The following is a 14957-nucleotide window of genomic DNA, read 5'->3' as shown; positions in this document are numbered from 1 at the left end:
AAACGTCTGGCTCCTTCTCCCACAAGGAAGGTGCTAGCCCTGAAAGATCTTGCTGGTATGCACTATCCCTCTGCAGCCTATCCACAGGCACAACAGCTTTGGGGATCTCTGCTTTCCCAGAGACTCAGCATGTCACGGTGCTCGCTCTCGGCAGAAGCTTTTTTCTGAAAAAGAAAACTTTCGGCTCCTTCTCCCACAGGGAAGGTGCCAGCCCTGAAAACTAATGCAGTTTTTCACTATCCCTCTGCAGCCTATCCACAGGCACAACAGCTTTGGGGATCTCTGCTTTCCCAGAGACTCAGCATGTCACGGTGCTCGCTCTCGGCAGAAGCTTTTTTCTGAAAAAGAAAACTTTCGGCTCCTTCTCCCACAGGGAAGGTGCCAGCCCTGAAAACTAATGCAGTTTTTCACTATCCCTCTGCAGCCTATCCACAGGCACAACAGCTTTGGGGATCTCTGCTTTCCCAGAGACTCAGCATGTCACGGTGCTCGTTCTCGGCAGAAGCTTTTTCTGAGAAGGCAAACGTCTGGCTCCTTCTCCCACAAGGAAGGTGCTAGCACTGAAAGATCTTGCTGGTATTCACTATCCCTCTGCAGCCTATCCACAGGCACAACAGCTTTGGGGATCTCTGCTTTCCCAGAGACTCAGCATGTCACGGTGCTCGCTCTCGGCAGAAGCTTTTTTCTGAAAAAGAAAACTTTCGGCTCCTTCTCCCACAGGGAAGGTGCCAGCCCTGAAAACTAATGCAGTTTTTCACTATCCCTCTGCAGCCTATCCACAGGCACAACAGCTTTGGGGATCTCTGCTTTCCCAGAGACTCAGCATGTCACGGTGCTCACTCTTGCCAGAGCCTTTTTCTGAAAAAGAAAACTTTCGGCTCCTTCTCCCACAGGGAAGGTGCCAGCCCTGAAAACTAATGCAGTTTTTCACTATCCCTCTGCAGCCTATCCACAGGCACAACAGCTTTGGGGATCTCTGCTTTCCCAGAGACTCAGCATGTCACGGTGCTCGTTCTCGGCAGAAGCTTTTTCTGAGAAGGCAAACCTCTAGCTCCTTCTCCCACAAGGAAGGTGCTAGCCCTGAAAGATCTTGCTGGTATGCACTATCCCTCTGCAGCCTATCCACAGGCACAACAGCTTTGGGGATCTCTGCTTTCCCAGAGACTCAGCATGTCACGGTGCTCGCTCTCGGCAGAAGCTTTTTTCTGAAAAGGCAAACTTACGTCTCCTTCTCCCACAGGGAAGGTGCCAGCCCTGAAAACTAATGCAGTTTTTCACTATCCCTCTGCAGCCTATCCACAGGCACAACAGCTTTTGGGATCTCTGCTTTCCCAGAGACTCAGCATGTCACGGTGCTCGTTCTCGGCAGAAGCTTTTTCTGAGAAGGCAAACGTCTGGCTCCTTCTCCCACAAGGAAGGTGCTAGCCCTGAAAGATCTTGCTGGTATGCACTATCCCTCTGCAGCCTATCCACAGGCACAACAGCTTTGGGGATCTCTGCTTTCCCAGAGACTCAGCATGTCACGGTGCTCGTTCTCGGCAGAAGCTTTTTTCTGAAAAAGAAAACTTTCGGCTCCTTCTCCCACAGGGAAGGTGCCAGCCCTGAAAACTAATGCAGTTTTTCACTATCCCTCTGCAGCCTATCCACAGGCACAACAGCTTTGGGGATCTCTGCTTTCCCAGAGACTCAGCATGTCACGGTGCTCACTCTTGCCAGAGCCTTTTTCTGAAAAAGAAAACTTTCGGCTCCTTCTCCCACAGGGAAGGTGCCAGCCCTGAAAACTAATGCAGTTTTTCACTATCCCTCTGCAGGCTATCCACAGGCACAACAGCTTTGGGGATCTCTGCTTTCCCAGAGACTCAGCATGTCACAGTGCTCGTTCTCGGCAGAAGCTTTTTCTGAGAAGGCAAACCTCTAGCTCCTTCTCCCACAAGGAAGGTGCTAGCCCTGAAAGATCTTGCTGGTATGTACTATCCCTCTGCAGCCTATCCACAGGCACAACAGCTTTGGGGATCTCTGCTTTCCCAGAGACTCAGCATGTCACGGTGCTCGCTCTCGGCAGAAGCTTTTTTCTGAAAAGGCAAACGTACGTCTCCTTCTCCCACAGGGAAGGTGCCAGCCCTGAAAACTAATGCAGTTTTTCACTATCCCTCTGCAGCCTATCCACAGGCACAACAGCTTTGGGGATCTCTGCTTTCCCAGAGACTCAGCATGTCACGGTGCTCGTTCTCGGCAGAAGCTTTTTCTGAGAAGGCAAACGTCTGGCTCCTTCTCCCACAAGGAAGGTGCTAGCCCTGAAAGATCTTGCTGGTATGCACTATCCCTCTGCAGCCTATCCACAGGCACAACAGCTTTGGGGATCTCTGCTTTCCCAGAGACTCAGCATGTCACGGTGCTCGCTCTCGGCAGAAGCTTTTTTCTGAAAAAGAAAACTTTCGCCTCCTTCTCCCACAGGGAAGGTGCCAGCCCTGAAAACTAATGCAGTTTTTCACTATCCCTCTGCAGCCTATCCACAGGCACAACAGCTTTGGGGATCTCTGCTTTCCCAGAGACTCAGCATGTCACGGTGCTCACTCTTGCCAGAGCCTTTTTCTGAAAAAGAAAACTTTCGGCTCCTTCTCCCACAGGGAAGGTGCCAGCCCTGAAAACTAATGCAGTTTTTCACTATCCCTCTGCAGCCTATCCACAGGCACAACAGCTTTGGGGATCTCTGCTTTCCCAGAGACTCAGCATGTCACGGTGCTCGTTCTCGGCAGAAGCTTTTTCTGAGAAGGCAAACCTCTAGCTCCTTCTCCCACAAGGAAGGTGCTAGCCCTGAAAGATCTTGCTGGTATGCACTATCCCTCTGCAGCCTATCCACAGGCACAACAGCTTTGGGGATCTCTGCTTTCCCAGAGACTCAGCATGTCACGGTGCTCGTTCTCGGCAGAAGCTTTTTCTGAGAAAGCAAACGTCTGGCTCCTTCTCCCACAAGGAAGGTGCTAGCCCTGAAAGATCTTGCTAGTATGCACTATCCCTCTGCAGCCTATCCACAGGCACAACAGCTTTGGGGATCTCTGCTTTCCCAGAGACTCAGCATGTCACGGTGCTCGCTCTCGGCAGAAGCTTTTTTCTGAAAAAGAAAACTTTCGGCTCCTTCTCCCACAAGGAAGGTGCCAGGCCTGAAAGATCTTGCTGGTCTTCACTATCCCTCTGCAGCCTATCCACAGGCACAACAGCTTTGGGGATCTCTGCTTTCCCAGAGACTCAGCATGTCACGGTGCTCGCTCTCGGCAGAAGCTTTTTTCTGAAAAAGAAAACTTTCGGCTCCTTCTCCCACAAGGAAGGTGCCAGGCCTGAAAGCTAATGCAGCTCTTCACTATCCTCCTGCAGCCTATCCTCAGGCAAAACAGCACTGGGGATCTCTGCTTTCCCAGAGACTCTGCATGTCACGGTGCTCACTCTCGCCAGAGCATTTTTCTGAAAAGGCAAACTTACGGCTCCTTCTCCCACAGGGAAGGTGCCAGCCCTGAAAACTAATGCAGTTTTTCACTATCCCTCTGCAGCCTATCCACAGGCACAACAGCTTTGGGGATCTCTGCTTTCCCAGAGACTCAGCATGTCACGGTGCTCACTCTCGCCAGAGCCTTTTTCTGAAAAGGCAAACTTACGGCTCCTTCTCCCACAGGGAAGGTGCCAGCCCTGAAAACTAATGCAGTTTTTCACTATCCCTCTGCAGCCTATCCACAGGCACAACAGCTTTGGGGATCTCTGCTTTCCCAGAGACTCAGCAGGTCACGGTGCTCTCTCTCGGCAGAAGCTTTTTTCTGAAAAGGCAAACTTTCGGCTCCTTCTCTCACAGGGAAGGTGCCAACCCTGAAAACTAATGCAGTTTTTCACTATCCCTCTGCAGCCTATCCACAGCACAACAGCTTTGGGGATCTCTGCTTTCCCAGAGACTCAGCATGTCACGGTGCTCGTTCTCGGCAGAAGCTTTTTCTGAGAAGGCAAACGTCTGGCTCCTTCTCCCACAAGGAAGGTGCTAGCCCTGAAAGATCTTGCTGGTATGCACTATCCCTCTGCAGCCTATCCACAGGCACAACAGCTTTTGGGATCTCTGCTTTCCCAGAGACTCAGCATGTCACGGTGCTCGCTCTCGGCAGAAGCTTTTTTCTGAAAAAGAAAACTTTCGGCTCCTTCTCCCACAGGGAAGGTGCCAGCCCTGAAAACTAATGCAGTTTTTCACTATCCCTCTGCAGCCTATCCACAGGCACAACAGCTTTGGGGATCTCTGCTTTCCCAGAGACTCAGCATGTCACGGTGCTCGCTCTCGGCAGAAGCTTTTTTCTGAAAAGGCAAACTTACGGCTCCTTCTCCCACAGGGAAGGTGCCAGCCCTGAAAACTAATGCAGTTTTTCACTATCCCTCTGCAGCCTATCCACAGGCACAACAGCTTTTGGGATCTCTGCTTTCCCAGAGACTCAGCATGTCACGGTGCTCGTTCTCGGCAGAAGCTTTTTCTGAGAAGGCAAACGTCTGGCTCCTTCTCCCACAAGGAAGGTGCTAGCCCTGAAAAATCTTGCTAGTATGCACTATCCCTCTGCAGCCTATCCACAGGCACAACAGCTTTGGGGATCTCTGCTTTCCCAGAGACTCAGCATGACACGGTGCTCGTTCTCGGCAGAAGCTTTTTTCTGAAAAAGAAAACTTTCGGCTCCTTCTCCCACAGGGAAGGTGCCAGCCCTGAAAACTAATGCAGTTTTTCACTATCCCTCTGCAGCCTATCCACAGGCACAACAGCTTTGGGGATCTCTGCTTTCCCAGAGACTCAGCATGTCACGGTGCTCACTCTTGCCAGAGCCTTTTTCTGAAAAAGAAAACTTTCGGCTCCTTCTCCCACAGGGAAGGTGCCAGCCCTGAAAACTAATGCAGTTTTTCACTATCCCTCTGCAGCCTATCCACAGGCACAAGAGCTTTGGGGATCTCTGCTTTCCCAGAGACTCAGCATGTCACAGTGCTCGTTCTCGGCAGAAGCTTTTTCTGAGAAGGCAAACCTCTAGCTCCTTCTCCCACAAGGAAGGTGCTAGCCCTGAAAGATCTTGCTGGTATGCACTATCCCTCGGCAGCCTATCCACAGGCACAACAGCTTTGGGGATCTCTGCTTTCCCAGAGACTCAGCATGTCACGGTGCTCGCTCTCGGCAGAAGCTTTTTTCTGAAAAGGCAAACTTACGTCTCCTTCTCCCACAGGGAATGTGCCAGCCCTGAAAACTAATGCAGTTTTTCACTATCCCTCTGCAGCCTATCCACAGGCACAACAGCTTTGGGGATCTCTGCTTTCCCAGAGACTCAGCATGTCACGGTGCTCGTTCTCGGCAGAAGCTTTTTCTGAGAAGGCAAACGTCTGGCTCCTTCTCCCACAAGGAAGGTGCTAGCCCTGAAAGATCTTGCTAGTATGCACTATCCCTCTGCAGCCTATCCACAGGCACAACAGCTTTGGGGATCTCTGCTTTCCCAGAGACTCAGCATGTCACGGTGCTCGCTCTCGGCAGAAGCTTTTTTCTGAAAAAGAAAACTTTCGCCTCCTTCTCCCACAGGGAAGGTGCCAGCCCTGAAAACTAATGCAGTTTTTCACTATCCCTCTGCAGCCTATCCACAGGCACAACAGCTTTGGGGATCTCTGCTTTCCCAGAGACTCAGCATGTCACGGTGCTCACTCTTGCCAGAGCCTTTTTCTGAAAAAGAAAACTTTCGGCTCCTTCTCCCACAGGGAAGGTGCCAGCCCTGAAAACTAATGCAGTTTTTCACTATCCCTCTGCAGCCTATCCACAGGCACAACAGCTTTGGGGATCTCTGCTTTCCCAGAGACTCAGCATGTCACGGTGCTCGTTCTCGGCAGAAGCTTTTTCTGAGAAGGCAAACCTCTAGCTCCTTCTCCCACAAGGAAGGTGCTAGCCCTGAAAGATCTTGCTGGTATGCACTATCCCTCTGCAGCCTATCCACAGGCACAACAGCTTTGGGGATCTCTGCTTTCCCAGAGACTCAGCATGTCACGGTGCTCGTTCTCGGCAGAAGCTTTTTCTGAGAAAGCAAACGTCTGGCTCCATCTCCCACAAGGAAGGTGCTAGCCCTGAAAGATCTTGCTAGTATGCACTATCCCTCTGCAGCCTATCCACAGGCACAACAGCTTTGGGGATCTCTGCTTTCCCAGAGACTCAGCATGTCACGGTGCTCGCTCTCGGCAGAAGCTTTTTTCTGAAAAGGCAAACTTACGGCTCCTTCTCCCACAAGGAAGGTGCCAGGCCTGAAAGATCTTGCTGGTCTTCACTATCCCTCTGCAGCCTATCCACAGGCACAACAGCTTTGGGGATCTCTGCTTTCCCAGAGACTCAGCATGTCACGGTGCTCGCTCTCGGCAGAAGCTTTTTTCTGAAAAAGAAAACTTTCGGCTCCTTCTCCCACAAGGAAGGTGCCAGGCCTGAAAGCTAATGCAGCTCTTCACTATCCTCCTGCAGCCTATCCTCAGGCAAAACAGCACTGGGGATCTCTGCTTTCCCAGAGACTCTGCATGTCACGGTGCTCACTCTCGCCAGAGCTTTTTTCTGAAAAGGCAAACTTACGGCTCCTTCTCCCACAGGGAAGGTGCCAGCCCTGAAAACTAATGCAGTTTTTCACTATCCCTCTGCAGCCTATCCACAGGCACAACAGCTTTGGGGATCTCTGCTTTCCCAGAGACTCAGCATGTCACGGTGCTCACTCTCGCCAGAGCCTTTTTCTGAAAAGGCAAACTTACGGCTCCTTCTCCCACAGGGAAGGTGCCAGCCCTGAAAACTAATGCAGTTTTTCACTATCCCTCTGCAGCCTATCCACAGGCACAACAGCTTTGGGGATCTCTGCTTTCCCAGAGACTCAGCAGGTCACGGTGCTCTCTCTCGGCAGAAGCTTTTTTCTGAAAAGGCAAACTTTCGGCTCCTTCTCTCACAGGGAAGGTGCCAACCCTGAAAACTAATGCAGTTTTTCACTATCCCTCTGCAGCCTATCCACAGCACAACAGCTTTGGGGATCTCTGCTTTCCCAGAGACTCAGCATGTCACGGTGCTCGTTCTCGGCAGAAGCTTTTTCTGAGAAGGCAAACGTCTGGCTCCTTCTCCCACAAGGAAGGTGCTAGCCCTGAAAGATCTTGCTGGTATGCACTATCCCTCTGCAGCCTATCCACAGGCACAACAGCTTTTGGGATCTCTGCTTTCCCAGAGACTCAGCATGTCACGGTGCTCGCTCTCGGCAGAAGCTTTTTTCTGAAAAAGAAAACTTTCGGCTCCTTCTCCCACAGGGAAGGTGCCAGCCCTGAAAACTAATGCAGTTTTTCACTATCCCTCTGCAGCCTATCCACAGGCACAACAGCTTTGGGGATCTCTGCTTTCCCAGAGACTCAGCATGTCACGGTGCTCGCTCTCGGCAGAAGCTTTTTTCTGAAAAGGCAAACTTACGGCTCCTTCTCCCACAGGGAAGGTGCCAGCCCTGAAAACTAATGCAGTTTTTCACTATCCCTCTGCAGCCTATCCACAGGCACAACAGCTTTGGGGATCTCTGCTTTCCCAGAGACTCAGCATGTCACGGTGCTCGTTCTCGGCAGAAGCTTTTTCTGAGAAGGCAAACGTCTGGCTCCTTCTCCCACAAGGAAGGTGCTAGCCCTGAAAGATCTTGCTGGTATGCACTATCCCTCTGCAGCCTATCCACAGGCACAACAGCTTTGGGGATCTCTGCTTTCCCAGAGACTCAGCATGTCACGGTGCTCGCTCTCGGCAGAAGCTTTTTTCTGAAAAAGAAAACTTTCGGCTCCTTCTCCCACAGGGAAGGTGCCAGCCCTGAAAACTAATGCAGTTTTTCACTATCCCTCTGCAGCCTATCCACAGGCACAACAGCTTTGGGGATCTCTGCTTTCCCAGAGACTCAGCATGTCACGGTGCTCGCTCTCGGCAGAAGCTTTTTTCTGAAAAAGAAAACTTTCGGCTCCTTCTCCCACAGGGAAGGTGCCAGCCCTGAAAACTAATGCAGTTTTTCACTATCCCTCTGCAGCCTATCCACAGGCACAACAGCTTTGGGGATCTCTGCTTTCCCAGAGACTCAGCATGTCACGGTGCTCGCTCTCGGCAGAAGCTTTTTTCTGAAAAAGAAAACTTTCGGCTCCTTCTCCCACAGGGAAGGTGCCAGCCCTGAAAACTAATGCAGTTTTTCACTATCCCTCTGCAGCCTATCCACAGGCACAACAGCTTTGGGGATCTCTGCTTTCCCAGAGACTCAGCATGTCACGGTGCTCACTCTTGCCAGAGCCTTTTTCTGAAAAAGAAAACTTTCGGCTCCTTCTCCCACAGGGAAGGTGCCAGCCCTGAAAACTAATGCAGTTTTTCACTATCCCTCTGCAGCCTATCCACAGGCACAACAGCTTTGGGGATCTCTGCTTTCCCAGAGACTCAGCATGTCACAGTGCTCGTTCTCGGCAGAAGCTTTTTCTGAGAAGGCAAACCTCTAGCTCCTTCTCACACAAGGAAGGTGCTAGCCCTGAAAGATCTTGCTGGTATGCACTATCCCTCTGCAGCCTATCCACAGGCACAACAGCTTTGGGGATCTCTGCTTTCCCAGAGACTCAGCATGTCACGGTGCTCGCTCTCGGCAGAAGCTTTTTTCTGAAAAGGCAAACTTACGGCTCCTTCTCCCACAGGGAAGGTGCCAGCCCTGAAAACTAATGCAGTTTTTCACTATCCCTCTGCAGCCTATCCACAGGCACAACAGCTTTGGGGATCTCTGCTTTCCCAGAGACTCAGCATGTCACGGTGCTCGTTCTCGGCAGAAGCTTTTTCTGAGAAGGCAAACGTCTGGCTCCTTCTCCCACAAGGAAGGTGCTAGCCCTGAAAGATCTTGCTGGTATGCACTATCCCTCTGCAGCCTATCCACAGGCACAACAGCTTTGGGGATCTCTGCTTTCCCAGAGACTCAGCATGTCACGGTGCTCGCTCTCGGCAGAAGCTTTTTTCTGAAAAAGAAAACTTTCGGCTCCTTCTCCCACAGGGAAGGTGCCAGCCCTGAAAACTAATGCAGTTTTTCACTATCCCTCTGCAGCCTATCCACAGGCACAACAGCTTTGGGGATCTCTGCTTTCCCAGAGACTCAGCATGTCACGGTGCTCACTCTTGCCAGAGCCTTTTTCTGAAAAAGAAAACTTTCGGCTCCTCCCACAGGGAAGGTGCCAGCCCTGAAAACTAATGCAGTTTTTCACTATCCCTCTGCAGCCTATCCACAGGCACAACAGCTTTGGGGATCTCTGCTTTCCCAGAGACTCAGCATGTCACGGTGCTCGTTCTCGGCAGAAGCTTTTTCTGAGAAGGCAAACCTCTAGCTCCTTCTCCCACAAGGAAGGTGCTAGCCCTGAAAGATCTTGCTGGTATGCACTATCCCTCTGCAGCCTATCCACAGGCACAACAGCTTTGGGGATCTCTGCTTTCCCAGAGACTCAGCATGTCACGGTGCTCGCTCTCGGCAGAAGCTTTTTTCTGAAAAGGCAAACTTACGTCTCCTTCTCCCACAGGGAAGGTGCCAGCCCTGAAAACTAATGCAGTTTTTCACTATCCCTCTGCAGCCTATCCACAGGCACAACAGCTTTTGGGATCTCTGCTTTCCCAGAGACTCAGCATGTCACGGTGCTCGTTCTCGGCAGAAGCTTTTTCTGAGAAGGCAAACGTCTGGCTCCTTCTCCCACAAGGAAGGTGCTAGCCCTGAAAGATCTTGCTGGTATGCACTATCCCTCTGCAGCCTATCCACAGGCACAACAGCTTTGGGGATCTCTGCTTTCCCAGAGACTCAGCATGTCACGGTGCTCGCTCTCGGCAAAAGCTTTTTTCTGAAAAAGAAAACTTTCGGCTCCTTCTCCCACAGGGAAGGTGCCAGCCCTGAAAACTAATGCAGTTTTTCACTATCCCTCTGCAGCCTATCCACAGGCACAACAGCTTTGGGGATCTCTGCTTTCCCAGAGACTCAGCATGTCACGGTGCTCGTTCTCGGCAGAAGCTTTTTCTGAGAAGGCAAACGTCTGGCTCCTTCTCCCACAAGGAAGGTGCTAGCCCTGAAAGATCTTGCTGGTATGCACTATCCCTCTGCAGCCTATCCACAGGCACAACAGCTTTGGGGATCTCTGCTTTCCCAGAGACTCAGCATGTCACGGTGCTCGCTCTCGGCAGAAGCTTTTTTCTGAAAAAGAAAACTTTCGGCTCCTTCTCCCACAGGGAAGGTGCCAGCCCTGAAAACTAATGCAGTTTTTCACTATCCCTCTGCAGCCTATCCACAGGCACAACAGCTTTGGGGATCTCTGCTTTCCCAGAGACTCAGCATGTCACGGTGCTCGCTCTCGGCAGAAGCTTTTTTCTGAAAAAGAAAACTTTCGGCTCCTTCTCCCACAGGGAAGGTGCCAACCCTGAAAACTAATGCAGTTTTTCACTATCCCTCTGCAGCCTATCCACAGGCACAACAGCTTTGGGGATCTCTGCTTTCCCAGAGACTCAGCATGTCACGGTGCTCGTTCTCGGCAGAAGCTTTTTCTGAGAAGGCAAACGTCTGGCTCCTTCTCCCACAAGGAAGGTGCTAGCCCTGAAAGATCTTGCTGGTATTCACTATCCCTCTGCAGCCTATCCACAGGCACAACAGCTTTGGGGATCTCTGCTTTCCCAGAGACTCAGCATGTCACGGTGCTCGCTCTCGGCAGAAGCTTTTTTCTGAAAAAGAAAACTTTCGGCTCCTTCTCCCACAGGGAAGGTGCCAGCCCTGAAAACTAATGCAGTTTTTCACTATCCCTCTGCAGCCTATCCACAGGCACAACAGCTTTGGGGATCTCTGCTTTCCCAGAGACTCAGCATGTCACGGTGCTCGCTCTCGGCAGAAGCTTTTTTCTGAAAAAGAAAACTTTCGGCTCCTTCTCCCACAGGGAAGGTGCCAGCCCTGAAAACTAATGCAGTTTTTCACTATCCCTCTGCAGCCTATCCACAGGCACAACAGCTTTGGGGATCTCTGCTTTCCCAGAGACTCAGCATGTCACGGTGCTCGCTCTCGGCAGAAGCTTTTTTCTGAAAAGGCAAACTTACGGCTCCTTCTCCCACAGGGAAGGTGCCAGCCCTGAAAACTAATGCAGTTTTTCACTATCCCTCTGCAGCCTATCCACAGGCACAACAGCTTTGGGGATCTCTGCTTTCCCAGAGACTCAGCATGTCACGGTGCTCGTTCTCGGCAGAAGCTTTTTCTGAGAAGGCAAACGTCTGGCTCCTTCTCCCACAAGGAAGGTGCTAGCCCTGAAAGATCTTGCTGGTATGCACTATCCCTCTGCAGCCTATCCACAGGCACAACAGCTTTGGGGATCTCTGCTTTCCCAGAGACTCAGCATGTCACGGTGCTCGTTCTCGGCAGAAGCTTTTTCTGAGAAGGCAAACGTCTGGCTCCTTCTCCCACAGGGAAGGTGCCAGCCCTGAAAACTAATGCAGTTTTTCACTATCCCTCTGCAGCCTATCCACAGGCACAACAGCTTTGGGGATCTCTGCTTTCCCAGAGACTCAGCATGTCACGGTGCTCGCTCTCGGCAGAAGCTTTTTTCTGAAAAAGAAAACTTTCGCCTCCTTCTCCCACAGGGAAGGTGCCAGCCCTGAAAACTAATGCAGTTTTTCACTATCCCTCTGCAGCCTATCCACAGGCACAACAGCTTTGGGGATCTCTGCTTTCCCAGAGACTCAGCATGTCACGGTGCTCACTCTTGCCAGAGCCTTTTTCTGAAAAAGAAAACTTTCGGCTCCTTCTCCCACAGGGAAGGTGCCAGCCCTGAAAACTAATGCAGTTTTTCACTATCCCTCTGCAGGCTATCCACAGGCACAACAGCTTTGGGGATCTCTGCTTTCCCAGAGACTCAGCATGTCACAGTGCTCGTTCTCGGCAGAAGCTTTTTCTGAGAAGGCAAACCTCTAGCTCCTTCTCACACAAGGAAGGTGCTAGCCCTGAAAGATCTTGCTGGTATGCACTATCCCTCTGCAGCCTATCCACAGGCACAACAGCTTTGGGGATCTCTGCTTTCCCAGAGACTCAGCATGTCACGGTGCTCGTTCTCGGCAGAAGCTTTTTCTGAGAAGGCAAACGTCTGGCTCCTTCTCCCACAAGGAAGGTGCTAGCCCTGAAAGATCTTGCTGGTATGCACTATCCCTCTGCAGCCTATCCACAGGCACAACAGCTTTGGGGATCTCTGCTTTCCAAGAGACTCAGCATGTCACGGTGCTCGCTCTCGGCAGAAGCTTTTTTCTGAAAAAGAAAACTTTCGGCTCCTTCTCCCACAGGGAAGGTGCCAGCCCTGAAAACTAATGCAGTTTTTCACTATCCCTCTGCAGCCTATCCACAGGCACAACAGCTTTGGGGATCTCTGCTTTCCCAGAGACTCAGCATGTCACGGTGCTCACTCTTGCCAGAGCCTTTTTCTGAAAAAGAAAACTTTCGGCTCCTTCTCCCACAGGGAAGGTGCCAGCCCTGAAAACTAATGCAGTTTTTCACTATCCCTCTGCAGCCTATCCACAGGCACAACAGCTTTGGGGATCTCTGCTTTCCCAGAGACTCAGCATGTCACGGTGCTCGTTCTCGGCAGAAGCTTTTTCTGAGAAGGCAAACCTCTAGCTCCTTCTCCCACAAGGAAGGTGCTAGCCCTGAAAGATCTTGCTGGTATGCACTATCCCTCTGCAGCCTATCCACAGGCACAACAGCTTTGGGGATCTCTGCTTTCCCAGAGACTCAGCATGTCACGGTGCTCGTTCTCGGCAGAAGCTTTTTCTGAGAAGGCAAACGTCTGGCTCCTTCTCCCACAAGGAAGGTGCTAGCCCTGAAAGATCTTGCTAGTATGCACTATCCCTCTGCAGCCTATCCACAGGCACAACAGCTTTGGGGATCTCTGCTTTCCCAGAGACTCAGCATGTCACGGTGCTCGCTCTCGGCAGAAGCTTTTTTCTGAAAAGGCAAACTTACGGCTCCTTCTCCCACAGGGAAGGTGCCAGCCCTGAAAACTAATGCAGTTTTTCACTATCCCTCTGCAGCCTATCCACAGGCACAACAGCTTTGGGGATCTCTGCTTTCCCAGAGACTCAGCATGTCACGGTGCTCACTCTTGCCAGAGCCTTTTTCTGAAAAAGAAAACTTTCGGCTCCTTCTCCCACAGGGAAGGTGCCAGCCCTGAAAACTAATGCAGTTTTTCACTATCCCTCTGCAGCCTATCCACAGGCACAACAGCTTTGGGGATCTCTGCTTTCCCAGAGACTCAGCATGTCACGGTGCTCGTTCTCGGCAGAAGCTTTTTCTGAGAAGGCAAACCTCTAGCTCCTTCTCCCACAAGGAAGGTGCTAGCCCTGAAAGATCTTGCTGGTATGCACTATCCCTCTGCAGCCTATCCACAGGCACAACAGCTTTGGGGATCTCTGCTTTCCCAGAGACTCAGCATGTCACGGTGCTCGCTCTCGGCAGAAGCTTTTTTATGAAAAGGCAAACTTACGTCTCCTTCTCCCACAGGGAAGGTGCCAGCCCTGAAAACTAATGCAGTTTTTCACTATCCCTCTGCAGCCTATCCACAGGCACAACAGCTTTTGGGATCTCTGCTTTCCCAGAGACTCAGCATGTCACGGTGCTCGTTCTCGGCAGAAGCTTTTTCTGAGAAGGCAAACGTCTGGCTCCTTCTCCCACAAGGAAGGTGCTAGCCCTGAAAGATCTTGCTGGTATGCACTATCCCTCTGCAGCCTATCCACAGGCACAACAGCTTTGGGGATCTCTGCTTTCCCAGAGACTCAGCATGACACGGTGCTCGTTCTCGGCAGAAGCTTTTTCTGAGAAGGCAAACGTCTGGCTCCTTCTCCACAAGGAAGGTGCTAGCCCTGAAAGATCTTGCTGGTATTCACTATCCCTCTGCAGCCTATCCACAGGCACAACAGCTTTGGGGATCTCTGCTTTCCCAGAGACTCAGCATGTCACGGTGCTCGCTCTCGGCAGAAGCTTTTTTCTGAAAAAGAAAACTTTCGGCTCCTTCTCCCACAGGGAAGGTGCCAGCCCTGAAAACTAATGCAGTTTTTCACTATCCCTCTGCAGCCTATCCACAGGCACAACAGCTTTGGGGATCTCTGCTTTCCCAGAAACTCAGCATGTCACGGTGCTCGCTCTCGGCAGAAGCTTTTTTCTGAAAAAGAAAACTTTCGGCTCCTTCTCCCACAGGGAAGGTGCCAGCCCTGAAAACTAATGCAGTTTTTCACTATCCCTCTGCAGCCTATCCACAGGCACAACAGCTTTGGGGATCTCTGCTTTCCCAGAGACTCAGCATGTCACGGTGCTCACTCTTGCCAGAGCCTTTTTCTGAAAAAGAAAACTTTCGGCTCCTTCTCCCACAGGGAAGGTGCCAGCCCTGAAAACTAATGCAGTTTTTCACTATCCCTCTGCAGCCTATCCACAGGCACAACAGCTTTTGGGATCTCTGCTTTCCCAGAGACTCAGCATGTCACGGTGCTCGTTCTCGGCAGAAGCTTTTTCTGAGAAGGCAAACGTCTGGCTCCTTCTCCCACAAGGAAGGTGCTAGCCCTGAAAGATCTTGCTAGTATGCACTATCCCTCTGCAGCCTATCCACAGGCACAACAGCTTTGGGGATCTCTGCTTTCCCAGAGACTCAGCATGTCACGGTGCTCGTTCTCGGCAGAAGCTTTTTCTGAGAAGGCAAACGTCTGGCTCCTTCTCCCACAAGGAAGGTGCTAGCCCTGAAAGATCTTGCTGGTATTCACTATCCCTCTGCAGCCTATCCACAGGCACAACAGCTTTGGGGATCTCTGCTTTCCCAGAGACTCAGCATGTCACGGTGCTCGCTCTCGGCAGAAGCTTTTTTCTGAAAAAGAAAACTTTCGGCTCCTTCTCCCACAGGGAAGGTGCCAGCCCTGAAAA

Source organism: Accipiter gentilis, chromosome W (genome assembly GCF_929443795.1).
Source record: "Accipiter gentilis chromosome W, bAccGen1.1, whole genome shotgun sequence".
NCBI lineage: Eukaryota > Metazoa > Chordata > Aves > Accipitriformes > Accipitridae > Astur > Astur gentilis.
This window is presented reverse-complemented; position numbering follows the sequence as displayed.